This window comes from Pseudorca crassidens, chromosome 3 (assembly GCF_039906515.1).
Source record: "Pseudorca crassidens isolate mPseCra1 chromosome 3, mPseCra1.hap1, whole genome shotgun sequence".
In the NCBI taxonomy this organism is placed as follows: domain Eukaryota; kingdom Metazoa; phylum Chordata; class Mammalia; order Artiodactyla; family Delphinidae; genus Pseudorca; species Pseudorca crassidens.
In genome coordinates this window covers 42,246,630-42,266,415 of record NC_090298.1, presented here as the reverse complement: position 1 = coordinate 42,266,415, position 19,786 = coordinate 42,246,630, and positions in this window count along the sequence as shown.

Here is a 19,786-nt window from a genome sequence, read left to right as displayed (position 1 = left end):
ACTGGATTAGGGCCCACCCTAGTGATCTTATTTTAACTTAATTACTTCTGTAAAGACTCTATCTCTAAATATAGCCATATTCTGAGGTACTAAGGATTAGAACTTCAACATATGAATTTGTGTGTGTGTGTGTGTGTGTGTGTGTGTGTGTGTGTGTGTGTCTCTATTTCTGGGCAGGCAGATTCTTAACCACTGTGCCACCAGGGAAGCCCACTGCTTCTTTTTCTTTTTTTTTTTTTCCAGGTTTTATTTTATTTTATTTTGATTACCAAAGCAAAGACATTGATAAAGCAAATACAACCTGTAATAATAAATACATCTGCAATAGATGCTAAATATCATTAAATTATTATATAATGTAGATAGTAAACATGGTCCATTTTTGCTTCTTTCCAACAGAATACATTTGATCACATTTTTTTTTATACAGCAGGTTCTTATTAGTCATCCATTTCATACACATCAGTGTATACATGTCAATCCCAATCTCCCAATTCATCACACCCCCACCCCCACCCCCGCTGTTTTCCCCCCTTGGTGTCCATACATTTATTCTCTACATCTGTGTCTCAATTTCTGCCCTGCAAACAGGTTCATCTGTACCATTTTTCTAGGTTCCACATATATGCGTTAATATACGATATTTGTTTTTCTCTTTCTGACTTACTTTACTCTGTATGACAGTGTCTAGATCCATCCACGTCTCAACAAGTGACCCAATTTTGTTCCTTTTTATGGCTGAGTAATACAACATATGAATTTTGAGGACATAATTCAGTTCCTATTATAATTCATAGCAGGATCCATGAGCATAATAAAATAGTTATTTTATGCCATTAAGTTTAGGATGACTTATTATGCAGCAATAACAACCAGAACATGGGCCTTGGCATTCAAGGTAATTTTTGAGGTTTTAAATTTTAAAAAGTTTCTCTTTTCAAGTACCCTTTCAACACTTGTTGTTTGTTATAAGTTTAAAACATTAACTGAGAAATCCTGCTAACTCTTTTGTTCTAAGCTGTATCCATTCTCATTAAGTCAATGGAGCAATAGAGAAAAAAATATTAAAGAAAAATTTAGTTATTATCCCAAGAGAATATCTGGCAACACATTCACACATCAATTTCATGGAGCTTCTACTGTCAGCCAGATACTGCTAAGTGGTCATCAAAACATAAGTGACATAAGTGGTCCCTGCTCCAGGAAGCTTACTGTCCAGTGGAAAAGACAGACATTATTTAATTGCTAAATAAGTATCAAAGTACTGAGGAGTGGCATATGGCGTTATGATAGTAAGTAATAGGGATCTGACCTAGTCCAGTGGTCAGGAAAGACTGACACTGTGGTGGGAGAGAGCATGGCCCAAATGCAGGAGGAAAACAAGGAACTTGATAACCATCCAAAGCGGTCATCCACTGAAGGATATTTAGAGTGCAGGAGAGAAGCGAGAGGGTGAGGGTGACATGATAAAAGTGCATTCCATGTATTTGAAGTTACTTTCGTAGAATATGGAGAATAGTTTGGACAAGGGGAAAGTGGAATGGGCAAATCAGTTAAGTGGCTTTACTCAAGATGAGAGATAAAGTCGTCAAGATGAGAGAATGATGTATTTTCCTCTGGGGTGGTGGTAGTGACGGGGAAAAAATGGACAGATGAAAAAATATATTTCTAGGGGGCAAAATCAATAGGACTTGGTGATGGATCGGATATTGCTGGTACAGCAAAGAGAGCTAGTCAAAAATGACTCCTGCCTTTCTGCTTTCTTATCTGGGTGAATTGTGGTATCATTCCTTAAGATAGAGGCCTCTGGACCAGGTTTGAGGAGGAGAATCATCAGTTCAGTCTAGGACTACACTGCCCCACATGGTAGCCACTAGCCACAAATTTAATTTAATTGAAACAGAATTAAAATTTTAGCTCCTCCATTGTACTTGCCACATCTCAAGGGATCAACAGTCACGTGTGGCTAGTGGCTATCATATTGTACAATGCAAATACAGAATATTTCCATCATCATAGAAAGTTCTAGTGGACAGTACTGGTTTAGAGACATTGAGTTTGAGATGCCTTTGAGACATCTAGAAGGAGCTGTGAGGTCAGCAGTTGATTATGTTGTTCTGGAGCTCAGAGGAGGGTTCTAGCTGTAAACCTAAATTCCAACCACACATTTTACCAAATATTCATTGAGACCTTACTATGTTTTGTTCACTGCTGTGCCTCTGATACCTAGACTAGTATCTGCCAAAAAGTCTCACAGAGCTTACCCTCTCATAGGGATGAATAGATAATAAACAAATATAGACTTTTTTTCAGATGGTAACGTGCTAAGAAAAAAATCAAAGTAAGCAGGATAGGAGGTGAGAAGGGTATGGGGCTATTTTAGTTCTGGTGGTCAGGGGAGTTCTCTCTTATAAGGAGACATTTTAACTAGACCTGGAAGAAGTGAGATATACTCAAGGTGGAAGGAGGGAGTGTGCCCACTGTGGGTATCTGAAGCCTTGGGCATGAGTGAGGTGTCCTAGGAGAGAGCATGGAGGGAGAGGTGAGCCCCTGCGCTTACCTGTTGGGGTAAGAAAGGCCAACCCTGCAGAGGAGACAGAGAAGAAGCAGGAGGAAAAACAGGAGAAGGTTGGGTCATGGAAGCTGAGGAAGGAGAATGTGCTGAGAGGGGAGGTGTGGCAGCACCTCTGATGCTCTGAGGCGTTTGGTATTGCTGCTTTGTTGGAGGTGTGAGTGTGTGTGTGTGTGTGTGTGTGTGTGTGTGTGTATGAGCAAATTGGAGTAGGTTGAGGAGCCTGTAGTGGGTGAGGAAAGCAAGGCCCAAGTCCAGACAATTCTGGAAGAAACAGAGATATCAAAGTAGTGAAGGGATCTGCTGGGAATCTGGACAGAGTCCCAATCAGATATCAGCTCTGCCCTTCACCTTCTGTCACTCCAACACAGCATCTATTCAAGTTGGAACACCAGCCAATAGGACTCAGGGGAGAGAAGGTTCTGGGTTCCTCTAGGTCACTCCTCTGAGTTAGAAAACAAAAGCAGTAAAGGCAAATGTGGAAATGTTGCCCAGAGGGGAGAGGAAGCAAGGACTAGGGGTCAGCTGAGATGCTGGATGTTTATCAATTCATTCAGTTATTTATTCAACAAACTACGGTAGAGAGTATTGAACTGCATCCTTGGAACAAACAATAGTAATATTAGTACTTACTGGGCACTGCCACGTGCTAGGCTCTGTTCTGAACACTGTACACATACTCTCATGAAAACTTCATAACAACCCTGTGAAGTGGATGTCGTCATTAACCCATTTTACAGATGAAAAGACTTAGGTGCAGAGCAATTAAGAAAGGTCCCACACCAAGTGATGAAGCTGGGATTCAAACCCCACCAAGAAGAGGGTCCCGTAAGGAGGCATCAAAGGACAGGTACTATCCACTCCCTTGCTCAGCAAGCACTTACGGAGCACCTACTGTTGATAAGCGCTGGGGGGGACAAGGATGAACTGAACCCAGTCCCTGCCCTCCTGAGGCTTACAGTATGGTGGGGGAAACTGATGCTTAAACAGGCACTAAAATATAGTGCGATAAATTGTGGGAATTCCAAACCCAGCTCTTGGAGATCAGGCAAGGCTTTTCCAGAGAAGAGGTGGAGAATAAATGGAATTCTGAAGGAGGCATGCAGTTGGCTTACCAGGCAGGCATAAAGGGAGAGGAGTAAAAGCCACATCCACAGGCTGACAGAGCAGCACAGCTGCGGCTGGAGAGGGAAGGAAGGTGGGAAAAGTCCAGAACCCAGATGTTCTTTCAGGAGATTAGACACTTGAAGTTCCAAGCCTGCCAGTAGCTAGAAGACCACTGAGGGTGACAGGAGGTCTGATTTATAGGTGGGGAAGTAGTGGCACCAGAGGAAGTAGTGACGCACTAAAGACAGGCCTTGGCGGGCTTCACAGTGACCAAGATTCTCTTCTTGACCAGCTCCAGGCAGGCTCCTCCAAGACCTCTTCTCAACTAGGCCTCTGCCTTGGCCTAAAAGACTTGAACACACACTAACATAACTTCTAACAGCTCAAGGCCACACCCCCAGGATGACTCTCGCTGCCCTTAACGTGCCTGCCTGAGAAAACTCAAGACTTTACTCTTTGCTCCAGCCAGCACCAGTGATTGGCCCCTGACCACCCTTTCTTAGAGTATTTACTGGAAAGGGATTACAATTGTGAACCCTTCCTCTGTCCCTCTGAGGTATACACTTATCTTCTACAACTCAGGAGTGTCTTTCTCAAGGACCTGAAAGCCATTTCTTGCAATGTTATCATCAGGAAGGACAGGGCCTCTGTCTCCCAGTCTTTGTGGGAGGACAGAATTCTAACTTTGATAACTGTCCGCTAACAGACACTGCTGGTCTAATCACATTTACACCAAGCAAGCATCTGTGATCTTTCACTTCCCTGATTCTACTGAGCCCCCGCTCACCTCCCCTCCCCACCCCCTCATTCTCCCTTTTAAATGCCCAGTCACTTCTGTACAAATTGAAGTTAAGTTCAGTTCACTCTGGACTCTTTTCCCTGTTATGATAGTATATTACTGATTAAAATCTGTCCTTTTCACTTTAATTAGTGTCTGGCTTTGGTAATCTCTGACAACAGTTCAGCTCAAAACCAGATGAGAAAACACCAAACTCACTGGGCAGAATTATTTCAGCTTGTGTTCGGCCACGTACAGTGTAAGTACCTGTTCACACATTCCCTGAAGCCTGATGCACAGAGGGTCGAGCACACTGGGCCATTCAATCTCGTCTGACCTCCTGGGCCTGACATGGCCAGTTATACTCTCATGCAGAGCAAGACACCGCTGACTCACTGAAAACAGAGTGCGTTTATAAACAGGAAGCTGAGTGTGTGACCACAGACATTCAGCATCTGATAGCAATTGCTGAATGTGGCAAAAAAAAGAAAGAAAAGTTTGAATTAAAAAAAAAATCTATGCCACTAAATTAGAACTCTCTAGTTTGTGGAAATACAATCCTACTATTGATCATTTATTAAATACTTAAATACAGGGAGTTCTTATTTGCTCAGACCAAGCCAGTAAGTCAGGCAGCCTGCAAATATTGATTGAATCCCTTGGAGCGTGTGGTTTTCCCTTTTCTCATTCTCCTCTGTCCCCAAGCACAGCAAAAAGGCTCCTTGATGAGGCTCTCGTGGTCCATACAGAAGGGATTTGTTTTCCCTTTGACTCTGACAGCCTGCACTCCAGGCTGGGGCTCTGTGATATTGTAAGCACAGTCTCCACCAGGAGGGCCCCCAGAAGGGATGCACAAATACTGGCACTTAAAACCTGCCGTGCAGTGACACCTACAAAGCATTGAGTGGCAGGTGCTGAAGTTGAAATGGAGACGTGCTGGAAGCCACCATAGGAGAGTGTGTCAGAGGACTTGTGCTTTCCCTACTTTCAGCAGCAGGGGTTCCCTCTCGTTCATGGTGTGGGTTGGTTTCGAGCAAACTGACCCAAGAAGGTTGAATTCAGTGGCCAAGGAAAGAACCAGGTGATTATCCCAAAAAGGTCTTCCGGGAATTGGCACCATTGCCACATTTTTCCTCAGGGCAAAGGTACCTGAGTGATGTTTGGAATCTCCCCACTTCCTGTCTATGATATCATGCTCTGGATAATAATAGCACAGTACCTGGTACATGTGAAGTTATAGGGAGTAGCTAAGTGCTTTGTGTGCACAGTTTTATTTAATCCTACAATAACCTTGTGCCTGGTTTCAGAGTACAGCTATTTGTCTAACTTTACTGCTAAAGTTATTGTAAAATTAATATGTCCTTGGAAACGAAAATATGAGGGCTCTTTGGAGAAATGACTGAAACCAAATCTAGGACAGAAAATCTATAAGATGAGTCTGCAACATCTTTTCATACCAAAAAGCAAGCAAAGACCTCTGGGGCCACAACAAAGAAATCCAGGAGCACCTTGAAGGTTTCCCACTAACAAGAGAGGGAATAATTTGAGCATCGATAAGAATACCTGAAACAGATTAAAACACATCAAATATGTCTAAATTTATGGGTTCGTAATGAAAAACCCACATTTGTCACCTTTGTAGGTGCTAATAATAATAAGGGAAGCAACTCATTATTCTGAAAAGTGTAAAGTAAAAAATATCAAGCATTTACTTTGTCTTTCCTTTATTAATTGTTCCTCAGGTGACCAAATAATTGATAAAGGAAAGTTTCTCTTTATAGAATTATTTCAGCCATCAAACAAAACAAGAGTGACAGAATATCACCATCTTGCAAACCTTTAATTAAATGATGAATCTAGGTTGTGCTCCTCAATAGCCGCTAACACCATAAAGAGACAGGGAACCACATGTTATGTGTCTCCTGGTGGAAGCACACCACGTTTGAACCTAAATCTGGTTAAGACTCTGGACTTAGCCGCCAGCCTCAGGGAGAGATAATGTCATGACAAAATAAGAGACTTTAGATGGAACCCTGAGGAACTTTTCCATCAAACGCATGGGTAAAAGAAGGGAAAATCCAAGTGGCACTAACAAACACCCCCACCCCCGCAAAAAAAACCCCACAGAAACAGAGAAGTAGGAGAAAAAATCAGGAGAGCAATGCCATGAAAACCAGAAGATAGCATTTTAGGAAGAAAGAAGAGATAAACAATGTAAAAGATTGCAGAGAGATTGGGAAAGAGCTGAAGAATGTCTAGTTGAAATTAGCAACAAGAAGGTCATTGGTGGTTTTGATGAGAAAGCTGTAGCAGAAAAGAGGGCATAGAAGTCAGTTAAATCACCAGTGAGCTGTTGAGTGCAATGGAGGTGAGGCAATGGAGAGAGACAGGTGAATATATATATTTTTTTCTTTTTTGTTTTGTTTTGTTTTGTCTGCCTTGGGTCTTCTTTGCTGCACGCATGCTTTCTCTAGTTGCGGTGAGCGGGGGCTACTCTTCATTGTGGTGCACGGGCTTCTCATTGCGGTGGCTTCTTTTGTTGCGGAGCATGGGCTCTAGGTGTGCGGGCTTCAGTATTTGCAGTGCATGATCTCAGTAGTTGAGGTGCACGGGCTCTAGGGCGCGCAGGCTTCAGTAGTTGTGGTACGCGGGCTCAGTAGTTGTGGCTTGCAGGCTCTAGAGCGCAGGCTCAGTAGTTGTGGCGCATGGGCTTAGTTGCTCTGTGGCATGTGGGATCTTCCCGGACCAGGGATCAAACCCATGTCACCTGCACTGGCAGGCAGATTCTTAACCACTGCACCACCAGGGAAGTCCCAGACTTCCTCTTTTTATGAAGGTAATAGTCATACTGGATTAGGGCCTACCCTATCAAATTCATTTTAACTTGATTACTTCTGTAAAGACCCTATCTCCCAATAATATCATGTTCAGAGGTACTAGGGGTTAGGATTCAAACATATCTTTTTTGGGGGGGTGGGGAGGGGGGTGGGCACAATTCAACCCATAACAGAGACTATAATTATTTGGTTATAAATGTAATATACATTCACTGTTAAATTTTAAATAATACTAATATGTCTAGAATAACAATAATAAGATTTTAATACTAGGTTACAAGAAAGAAGTGGGCTGTGAAGGATGAGAAAGAGAGTAGTAGCTATAGAGGGGGTGGGTCTTTGAAGGTCTTGTTTTAGTTCAGGATGGAAGAGCTTTGAGCATGTGGGAATACAGAGGGAAGGAGCAAGTAGAAAGGAAGAAGTTGAAGACTGGAGATATAGTGTGGTGTGGTGTGGGGTGGGGTGGGGTGTGTGTGTGTGTGGGGGGGGGGGGGTGTGTGTGGGGTGTGTGTGTGTGTGTGTGTGTTTTGTACAGAGGGCAGGGATCTTTGCTGAACCTAAAGAGAAATCTAGATCTGTCAGGTTGTGTGGGGTTGGCTGTCCCAGAAGCGCATTTGCATGAGTTTATTTGCATGCAGAAGGGGGCTGCCAGCAGGAAGTCACATGCAGGTATGCTGGGAGTGGCCTGGGACTGGAAGACAGAAGAGTGGACAATGAATAGGACAGTGTGAGAGCTGCTGGCTGCTCCCTAGCCTGGCCCTACTGAGAGAGGGGCTAGAAAGATAAGGTAAGCAGGCCAGTTTTAAGAGGCTTTGTCTTTTTTTTTTTTTTTTTTTTGCGGTACGCGGGCCTCTCACTGTTGTGGCTTCTCCCGTTGTGGAGCACAGGCTCCGGACGCGCAGGCTCAGTGGCCATGGCTCACGGGCCCAGCTGCCCCGTGGCATGTGGGATCTTCCCGGACCGGGGCACGAACCCGTGTCCCCTGCATCAGCAGGCGGACTCTCAACCACTGCGCCACCAGGGAAGCCCGAGGCTTTGTCTTTTTAAGGAACCGCCATACGGTCCTCCATAGTGGCTGTATCAATTTACATTCCCACCAACAGTGCAAGAGTGTTCCCTTTTCTCCACACCCTCTCCAGCATTTCTTGTTTGTAGATTTTCTGATGATGCCCATTCTAACCAGTGTAAGGTGATACCTTATTGTAGTTTTGATTTGCATTTCTCTAATAATTAGTGATGTTGAGCATCTTTTCATGTGCTTCTTGGCCATCTGTATGTCTTCTTTGGAGAAATGTCTATTTAGGTCTTCCGCCCATTTTTTAATTGGGTTGTTTGTTTTTTTGATATTGAGCTGCATGAGCTGTTTGTATATTTTGGAGATAATCCTTTGTCCATTGATTCATTTGCAAATATTTCTCCCATTCTGAGGGTTGCCTTTCCATCTTGTTTATGGTTTCCTTTGCTGTGCAAAAGATTTTAAGTTTCATTAGGTCCCATTTGTTTATTTTTGTTTTTATTTCCATTACTGTAGTAGGTAATGGAAAATAGAACTACCTATTTAGAACTAATAGTTCTAAAAATAGAACTACCATATGACCCAGCAATCCCACTACAGGCACATACCCAGAGAAAACCATAATTCAAAAAGACACATGCACCCCAATGTTCATTGCAGCACTATTTACAATAGCCAGGTCATGGAAGCAACCTGAATGTCCATTGACAGACGAATGGATAAAGAAGATGTGGTACATATATAGAATGGAATATTACTCAGCCATAAAAAGGAATGAAACTGGGTCATTTGTAGAGATGTGGATGGACCTAGAGACTGTCATACAGAGTGAAGTAAAGAAAAACAAATGTCATAGGTTAACGCATATTTGTGGAATCTAGAAAAATGGTACAGACGAACTGGTTTGCAAAGCAGAAATAGAGACACAGATGTAGAGAACAAATGTATGGACACCAAGGGGAAAGGGGGCGGTGGGATGAATTGGGAGATTGGGATGAACATATATACACTAATATGTATAAAATAGATAACTAATGAGAACCTGCTGTATAGCACAAGAAACTGTACTTCACTTTGCTGTACAGTAGAATCTAACACAACACTGTGAAACAACTATACTCCAATTTAAAAACAGGGGCTTCCCTGGTGGCGCAGTGGTTGAGAGTCCGCCTGCCGATGCAGGGGACACGGGTTCGTGCCCCGGTCCAGGAGGATCCCACATGTGGAGTGGCTGGGCCGCTAAGCCTGCACGTCCGGAGCCTGTGCTCCGCAATGGAAGAGGCCACAACTGTGAGAGGCCCGCATAATGCAAAATAAATAAATAAATAAATAAAAACAAAGAGGCTTTGTCATACTTTCTGAGGTTTAGGCATGACTAGTGCAGTACCCAAGCCCAGGTGATGCAGAGTTGAGAAGGGGAACATTTCCCCATTTCTCCGTGGAACCCAGCACAGCTTGGTCACAGTGAGGACTGAGGGGTTGGTCCCTTTCCATTGTCAAAGTTTAGAGAACAGTAGATCTAAGAAACAAGACTCTAGACAGAAACATTACTTCCATGGGGGTCAGGGTCCCCTGAGACAAGGGTGAGACAATAGCGCATGTGCTTTGAGGGGAGCAGAGAGGAGGAGCAGGACAGGAGATACACCCCAGGAATTCATGGTGGAAATAACTGTACAAGACTCAGTGGGGGAGTGCAGACCCCGGCCCCTCCACACATACACATATACAAACCAGTCACAAGTCCAGGTTGTCACCTGTGCTCATGACCAACCAGCTATAGACTGGAGGTTCCCATAACCCCTTCCTGGGGTTTGATTAATTTGCTAGAGTGGCCCACAGAACCCAGAGAAAAATTTTACTTACTAGGTAACTAGTTTATTATCACAGGATATAACTCAGGAACAGCCAGATGGAAGAGATGCCTAGGGCAAGTATGGGGAAAGGGCTCTGAGCTTCCATGCTCTCTGGACATACCACTCTCCCCACATCTACATGTGCACCAACCCAGAAGCTCTCTGAACCCCTTCCTTTTAGGTTTTTATGAAGGCTTCATTACATACTCATGGTTGATTGAATCACTGGCCACTGGGGGATTGATTCAACCTCCAGCCCCTCTCCCCACCCCAGAGGTCAGAGGGTGGGACTGAAAGTTCCAACCCTCCAATCACAAGGTGGGTTCTCCTCGTCACCTGCACCCAGCCTGAGGTGCTTTCCAAAAGTCACCTCACTAACGTAACAAAAGACACATTTATGCTCTCAAGGTTTAAGAAATTCCAAGTGTTTTAGGAGCTCTATGCCAGAAACACTGACAAAGAGCAAATATATATTTCTTATTATAAATCACAATATCACAGTAGGCCAGTGAGCAAATAAACTGGTTTACTCATACAGTGAAATCCTATAGAAAGCTAAAATGAGCAAATCAGATCTACAAATATCAACATGTATACATCTCAAAACATGTTGGTAAGGAAAGCAAGTTACAGGAGGAAATGTACCATATGATATCTAATATTTATATAAATATTTAAAGCGTACATTAAAATGGTGTATATCATTTAATGGGTATATCTATATAAGATAATAAAAGTTTAAATACACATACATGAAAAGGAACATACTAATTTCAGGGTAGCGTTTACCCCTGGGGAGAGAGGTAGCGGATGAGACGGGGTTGCTCTATCTGCACTTAATATTTTCCTTTTTAAAAAGAGAGAAAATTGATTCTGAGACAAATAAAGCAAAATGCTAACATCTTGTTAATATGGGAGGTCGGTACATGAGTATCTGTTAATATTTTCAGCACTTGGCTGTATATTTGAAATGTCATCATTTAACATTTAAAACTTAAAAGAAATAAGACAATATCCCTGTCTTATGCACAGAAAAAAGACTTTCAATTAATTACATTGTTTTAAATTCAGAGTGTGTAAATACCAGATATTACAATACTAATTTTACTATCATTTAGCTTATCATGTATCTCTTTCTAGGTAGAGCTCTAATTATAACTATTCTCAGTACAGTCTTTTCCATAAATAGCTGCAAATGCCTTTATTTAACTGTAGACTTTGTATTTTCCTTAAGCAGGATCACTGGGCTTCTATTTTTCTAAGTTACAGCTATAGCAACTGACAAGGCCCATTGACTCTGTTTCCTTTTTTCAGTAAATGGAGCAGGGCCAGGCCCTGGTTTGCTTGCGGGTTATCACAGTCACATGTCTGAACAGTCACAAGCAACCATCCTGGAGACAGTGCAACCACAGGCTGCAGGCCATCAAGGAGGCCCTGAACTTTCTACAGTTTTCTAAACAAGGGAGCAAGGCTGGGAACAGCCCCAACAATGCTGCCTGCATTCCTCATTTTATCTCCAGTTTTGAAAGAACTTTATTGTTTGACTTAAGAGCAGGGGTAAGAGATGATGGATTATGAGACTGGCCTGCAAGTTACAGGAGATGAACCTCTTTGTCCACATTGCTACGTGTGCTTATATAATCTCAATTGTGGTATAAGGCCTACAATTAATATTATGTGCCGCCTTGCCACCTAAAACTGAGAGGGCCTTGACTGGCCTAACTGCATCCCTCCACCCACTCTGCTCCCTCAGATAGGGTCTCCTAGCCAAACAACCCTCCTTCTCCCAGGGACGAGGCACAGTGCCTGCTTACCCCTGAGTAGCAGGCTTCCTTCCGTTCCCTGCCAGTCTGCAGAATTATTCAAACAATGCCCTCACATACTCATGTAGAAACCAGGAGTTGCTTCACTCTCTTGTTACTTCAAAGCCTCCCCCCTCCCCCAAGCCAGCCTCTGCTGGTTCACTCTGTTCCCAGGTACAACTCCTGTCCAGCTCTGGTGGTGCAGCGTCTTCCTTCCCTGGACAATAAACGGTCATCAGTCTCATCTGACCAGTGCTGGGTGTCATGCGTTCTGCCATCCTCATAACCCTAGGGTAGAATCCCTCCCTCACCAACAGGTGAAGAGGAAGCGACTGAAATATTGATGGCTTTCACTTTTTTCCTCTTTAGACCAAACATTAGACTTTTTGCATTTATCTCCAACCAAGTTACTCTGGTCAGGAGGACAGGAGAGGAAAAGGGTGTATGCAAAACATGTTTCATGATCTATTTGTAGTTGAAAATTAAGACGTTACTGCTTTGAACTCTCTAGTCACAGGGAAAGTGAGGGCAAAGGGTGGCCTGACAAAGGGTAAAAAATCTCAGACAGAAGACAGGATTACCTGAAGATCCTAGAATGTTCAGAAGCTGCATAATGATTACACAAAAAAGGTTTTATCACATGATACAGAGTTAGACAGTAGCAACTCAATACTATATAGTCAGCCCAACATATAAATGATGAAGAATTATTATGTCATGAACAATATCACATCATAACATCACTGCCATGGTGTCACTGATTGTCTGCCCTTTGGTACATATTTGGCCACAGGGACATCCCTGAACATCATATGTTCATTGTGCCACACAATATGGCACATCATCCCTCAAGTTATTATCCTTGTATGATTTTTTTACAATCATAAAACAACTGAGTTAGAATGTTAATGTTGTTTGGATGTTTTGGAGTTAGAATCCTTGATATATATTTCTTTTGAGTTCTTTTAGTGATTTCTTTTGTGGCCTTGGGCAATTGTACTTTATGCTTCAAAAGTGCTTTCATGTTTATTTAATTTATTCTCATATCATAGATGAGTCTGGAGATTTATTCACACACAAAAAAAACAGAAGTAGTAATGAAAGCTAGGGAGGTTAAGTGATTTTTTTCCCTTGAGGTTACACAGATGTATAGATTTTTGACTTAAAAAGATTTTCTGATTCTTAAATCCAGTGTTCTTTCTACTACTGAGATTCTCTTAAGCTTTACCTCTTTACATTTCAGTTCCTCATAAGTTGATTAGACTAACAAATGTCTGAGAAAAATAGAATGTTGGAGCTTAAAGAGGCTTTAGAGATTACTTCAAGAATCAACATACACAAAAGAAGAAAGATATCAGTTTCCTTGGATAGGGACTGTGATTTTATTGAGGAATATTTGTAAAAGCACATTGTCGATTTCTTAATGTTCTACCTAGTCCACTCCAGTATGATTAATAACATTCTGAAATTACACTTTGTTCCCCCTAATTTGCTTAAAATAGTTTATACACTGAAGCTCTAATTTGCAAAGTGTTCATTAAATAAGAACTAGAGAATGAAAAGCCTTTGTGGTTAAGAAAAGTAGGTAGACATTGTCCCTGCATTTAAGATAGGAAAACTAAAATAGGATGGACTTTTAGAAGCTGCTTAGTCTGATTCAACTGGCCAATGGGGCTTCATCCCTGTCCATGAAGTGCTGGAGACAGTATCTCTGGAACATATTCCCATCTAAGACTTTTCCCCATATGTACTTCTTGGGGCACAAAGGGATACAAGATGTCCCTGGGTATCCTTCCAAGATTAGAATGATAATACTTAACAACACTATACAACGCTAATTCAGAGCTTTTAGGAAATTATAATATCAGCCTTTCATTCAGACTTGTTGATGGCCTTCAGCTGCTCAGTAGGACAAGGTTAGAGGATGAGAAGGAGGATTAACTTCCTTTGCCTCTGTTCTATCTTCTAATTCTGTCACAAGGTTTGGCACCATGACTATTTGTATTAAAGTGATTATAATCTGTTCTACAAGGACTTATATTTCTGATCAATACAGAATAATAGCAACTGGATTTACCCTCCCACTGAGAGAGTTGAAAAAATCTGAACAAAATATATAAAGCAATAGTGCTCAAGACATTGGACATCAGGCAGCGAAGGACAATGATCACTGGGAGATCACTGGGAAATAAACAATATGAACATGATCACTGGGAAATAAACAATATGAACTTAATGATTGCCCATAAACTTTTTCTACTGCATAGAAAATTTCCAGGCTGCAGCACAGGGAGGGAAAACATAGGCAGAACCCAACTGTTTTGCTGAATTGAGGAGACAAAGCTCAGGATCCAGGGAAACCAAGAAAAAAAGGGAGTTGCATAGAGACTTAACTCCAAATTGCTGAAAAGGGCCTCCTTTGAGTATTCAGTTGAGTATCAATCAGTGCATGTATGTGAAGAAACTACCCAGGACCAGGAAAAGAGCCACCTGAAAGGATTAGAAGGAATAGTCCTCAGACTTCACACAGGCCTGAGAAAAGTAGCTTCTTCCAACAGCCCTAGTGGAAAATCTCATAATTCAGGTAGAACTTAGAGAATTATGAAGAATTTTGCCTAGTAGCAGGGAAAAATTGATCCTAGTCTAAAGGCAGCTCTAGTTGAGCCCAGCAAAACATAAAAGTAAGACCTGAAGGATCAAATTATTTCCAAGTAACTTAATTGCATCCAGAACAAAGTTCAATAACATTTACAGGAATAAAAAATATCCAGGAGTCAATGTGGTAAAATTCACAACATCTGATATTCAATCAAAAATTATTAGACATGCAAAGAAACAGGAAAATACAACCCATAATAAGGAGAAAAATCAATCATTCAAAACTGACCCAGAAATGACACATGATAAATCCAATCAACGAGGACATTAAAACAATTATGATTATGATTCGTATGTTCAAGAAGCTGGAAAAAATACTAAACATGTTAAGTAGAGACATTGAAGATATTTAAAAAGACCTAAATTATAGAAAATCTAGTGATGAAAATTATAACGCCTTATACAAAAAATATACTAGATGGGATTACTAGCAGAATTGACATCACAGAAGATTAATAGACTTGAAGACATAGGAAAAAAAAAAGAAACAAACAAGCAAACAGATAGGAAATATGACTGAGCAAAATAAACAGAGAATTGTTGAACTGTGGGACAAATTCAAGCAACCGTACATGTGTCATTAAAGTCCCCACATGAGTGCTGGTGAGACTGAAAAACTATTTGAAGAAATAATGGTCAATACTTTTCCAAATGTGATGAAAACTATAAACCATATATTTAGAAATCTCAAGCAGATGAAACATGAAGAAATCTATACCTAGGCACAACATAATCAAATTGTTTAAATCCACTGATAGAGAGAAAACCATAAAGGCAGCTAGAGAAAAAGACAAGTTACACAGAAACAAAGATAAGGATAACATCAGTTTTCTCTTTGGAAATGATGTGAACTAGAAGACAATGAAAAAACATCTTTTTTTCATTTTTAAAAATTGAGATAAAGTTGATTTACAATATTATATAAGTTTCAGGTGTATCATATAATAATTCATGATTTTTAAAGATCATAGTCCATTTATAGTTATTATAAAATATTGGCTATATTCCCTGTGCTATACCATATATCCTTGTAGTTTATTTATTTTATACACAGTAGTTTGTACCTCTTAATCCCCTACCCCTATCTTGCTCATCCCCCTTTCCCTCTCCCCACTGGTAACCACTAGTGAGTTTTTGATATCTATGATTCTGTTTCTTTTTTGTTATATTTACTAGTTTGTTTTATTTTTTAGATTCCACATGTGACAACATACAGTATTTATCTTTCTCTGTCTGACTTATTTCACTAAGCATAATACCCTCCAAGTCCATCCATGCTGTTTCAAATGGAAAAATTTCATTCTTTTTTATGGCTGAGTAGTATTACATTGTATAGATATACCACATCTTCTTTATCCATTCATCTTTTGATGGGCACTTAGGTTGCTTCCATATCTTGGCTATTATAAATAATGCTACTGTGAACATTGTGGTGCATGTATCTTTTTGAGTTAGTGTTTTTATTTTCGTTGGATATATACCCAGGAGTGGAATTGCTGGGTCATATGGTAGTTCTATTTTTAGTTTTTTAGGAGCCTCCATACTGTTTGGAACAACATCTTTAAAGCACTGGGTTGGGGGTGGGTGGGAAATGCTATCAGCCTATGATTTATTTTTAGCCAGTGAAGATATCTCTCACAAATGAAGGCAAAAAAAAGACTTTACAGATATACAAAAGCTGAAAGAATTCATCACCAGCAGACCAATACTACAAGAAATTTGAAACAGTCTTCATGATACCAGATAGAAACCAAGATCTACATAAAGGACTGAAGAGCATCGGGAGTGACTGCTACATGTATAAATATAAAAACTATTTTATTATTTAGATTTCATTATAAGATAACCTGCTTTTTAAAGCAAAGATAATACTGTGCTCTGGAGACTTATTTTTGCTTTAAATAATAACAATGTATTGTGAGGTTTATAACATGTATGGAAATAAAATGCATAACAATCGTAGCACAAGGGCTAGAAGGAGAGAAACAAAAGTATAATTTAGTTAGGTTCTTATTAAATGTGAATGAGTAAGATATCACTTGAAGTGATCATTTTTAGCTATAATCAGTAAAATAAAAGCCCTAGAGTAACTATAGCAAAGAATTATATCTAATAAGCCAACAAATGAGATAGGATTAAATTATTAAAAATATTCAATTCAAAAAAGGTAGAAAAAGAGAAAAAAGGAACAAGGAATAGATGGGACAAAGAGAAAACAAATAGCATGATGGTAGATTTAAACTCAACTATATCGATAATTACATTAATTGTAAATGGTCTAAACACTCCATTTAGAAAGTAGAGATTTGCCAGGTTGGATTAACAAGCAAGATCCATTGTATGCTGCCCACAAAAATCCAACTTAAAATATAAAGATATAAATGGTTAAAAGTGAAAGTATTGAAAACGATATACCATGCTAACACAGATCCACAGAAAGTTGTAAAGACTGACTATATCAAAGTAGTAAAGAACATTACCAGGGATAAAGAGAGCCAGTGATAAAGGGGTCAATTTATCCAGAGGACATAACAACCCTAAACATTAATTGCCTCAAATAGTAGAGCTTCAAAATTCATGCAGCCAATCTAGTCTACTCAAGGAGAATCTAGGCAAGAAATTTGGGAGCCAGCTGAAAGTCCTGAGCAAATGGTTGGCTAGATGTTCATGCCAAATAACTACTTTCTGAATCCCGTATTAAGCTTCCAGTGTGAAATTTCCATAGTATCTAATACTTTACTATAACATTTATTATATTGTACCCTAATTAGTTGTTTAGCATTGTTTATAGATTTGTCTTTGCCACCAGATGGTGATCTTCTTATTGGTAGGGTCCCTTGTCTTACTTAACTTTGCATTTCTTGAATATAGCAGGATGCAAGACATACGGAACCAAATAAATGTTTGCAACATTAGTACGACAATATCATCCATTTATTCAGGCAAACTTTTCCAGTAACACCTCATTTAAGGCTCATACCAGTTCTCCACAATAGAAAAGGTATGTGTTCTCCCCATTTTACAGATGAGGAAGCTGAGACAGAATAAATAGCTGCCCAAATTTTATTTAAATTTTGGGCTGCTGAGTTATTCATTCCTTTTTCTCCACTCTATTTTAATTATAATTTGGAGATGACTCAGTTTCCAAACATTAAGTTACTTGATGCAGCAGATGGTGCTTTTTTGTTTTGTTCTGTTTTGTTTTTTGCGGTACGCGGGTCTCTCACTGCTGTGGCCTCTCCCGCTGCGAAGCACAGGCTCCAGACGCGCAGGCTCAGCGGCCATGGCTCACGGTCCCAGCCCCTCCGTAGCATGTGGGATCTTCCCGGACCGGGGCACGAACCCGTGTCCCCTGCATCAGCAGGCGGGCTCTCAACCACTGTGCCACCAGGGAAGCCCAGATGGTGCTTCTTATGTATAACTCCTTTCTTCCATATTTAGGTGTGTGAAGTCTGAATATGTCTCTAGGTAATGGAATTGTTGATTTTAGAATCACAAAATAAGGAGGCACACCATTAGTATAAACTCTTGGTTCTAAAGACTATAGGTATTTAAATTTTTTTCTCACTATTCCATGTGACCAAGCTTGAATCTCATGCTGCTCTATGTTATAGGCTTAATGCTTGTATCCCCCTAAAATTCATATGTTGGAACCCTAATCCCTAATGGGATGGTATTTGGGGATGGGACCTCTGGGAAGTAGTTAGGGTTAAATGAGGTCATGAGGGTAGGGTTCTGGTCTGGTGGAACTAGTGCTCTTCAGGGAACTTGCTCTCTCTTCCGTGTGAGGACACAGTGAGAAGGTGACCATCTGCAAGACAAGAAGAGAGCTCTCACCAGTACTTGACCATGCTGGCACCTTGATCTCAGAATTTCAGCCTCCATAACTGTGAGAAAATACATTTCATTTTTTTAAGCACCCAGTTTATGCTATTTTGTTATAGAGCCCAAGCTGACCAATACCCTTTAAATAATAGATTTTTTTGAATCCCTAAACTAGGAATGATTCTATGCCCCTACTATCAAATATAATGATTAGAGAATTATAATAGCATCTATAAAAGTTTAATCTACCTTACTGGGTCTAAACACTGTAAACAAAATATAAATTCTTTCCTCCCAAATGACCATGTATATTGTCCTTCTCAAAGATTCCATTCTGAGAGAAAATAACCTGATTCTTAATGTGGAGTTTAATCACTGAGGTTCTCTTATGGCCAGGAGTTAGGAAAACCACGTTCTTAATCTTTGATCCTATAATCTGCTTTGAAAGCAAGAATAATATCAGTGTGACTTCTGAATTCCAACTTGTGACTCTTTTCTCGATTTACTTAGATTCTCAAATTGCTGTGATGGTGATGAAAGACATGCCCCAGGAAGTACTGCTCTGGCATCAGTGGCAGTGGGGATATCTGTTGTGCTCTGAGTTTTAACTCCTGAAGGCTCCTCAAGTAAAAAGGTGCTGAGTTGCTGCAAAGGAAAGATTTTTCATCTTCACCCAGTAAGAGGCAGGTCTTGTGGCTTTTCTATCAAACACTTTTCAGAAGAAAAGTAGAGTTTCTTCATCATAATGGTAATATTCTCATAAGTCATACAGATGTGTCAAGTACAGGGGTTGTGGATATTTTGCTTTTTGGTTCTCAATAGAGAAAACTAATAATGAGAACAAAGACTGGAGACAGGAACTAGGCTAAAAGTAGAAAGAACTGCAAAGCAGCTCCCCCTCGCTCTGTAGTACCCCTTCCTGTTCCCCAAGCAAGCCCTCCTGCTGAACCACCAGTACCCCCAGACCCAGATGGTAACTGACAACTAACGATCCATGGTCCTGACCACCCTGCCTCTACAATACCAATTAGTTTTGGGTCCCACCCCTGTAGGAAGCTGATCTCTATCTTCATAATTTTCTGATTGTCCTCATAGTAAACACATAAACCAGGGATTGCAAAAGGGAAGACAGAGAGATGTTTGAGACCAACTGACATGTTTGGTTTGACAATTGTATTATGACTAAACCTATTTATATTTTCTTTTAAAACATCTTTGCCCCTATTGTCCTATGCTCAGCCTGCTTTGGGCATTAAACTGCCAGGCTTCGGTAGCAAATGGGAATTGTGATTGCTGAAGCTAATCGCTGCTAACGTGTAAAGTGATACGTAAGCTTCCC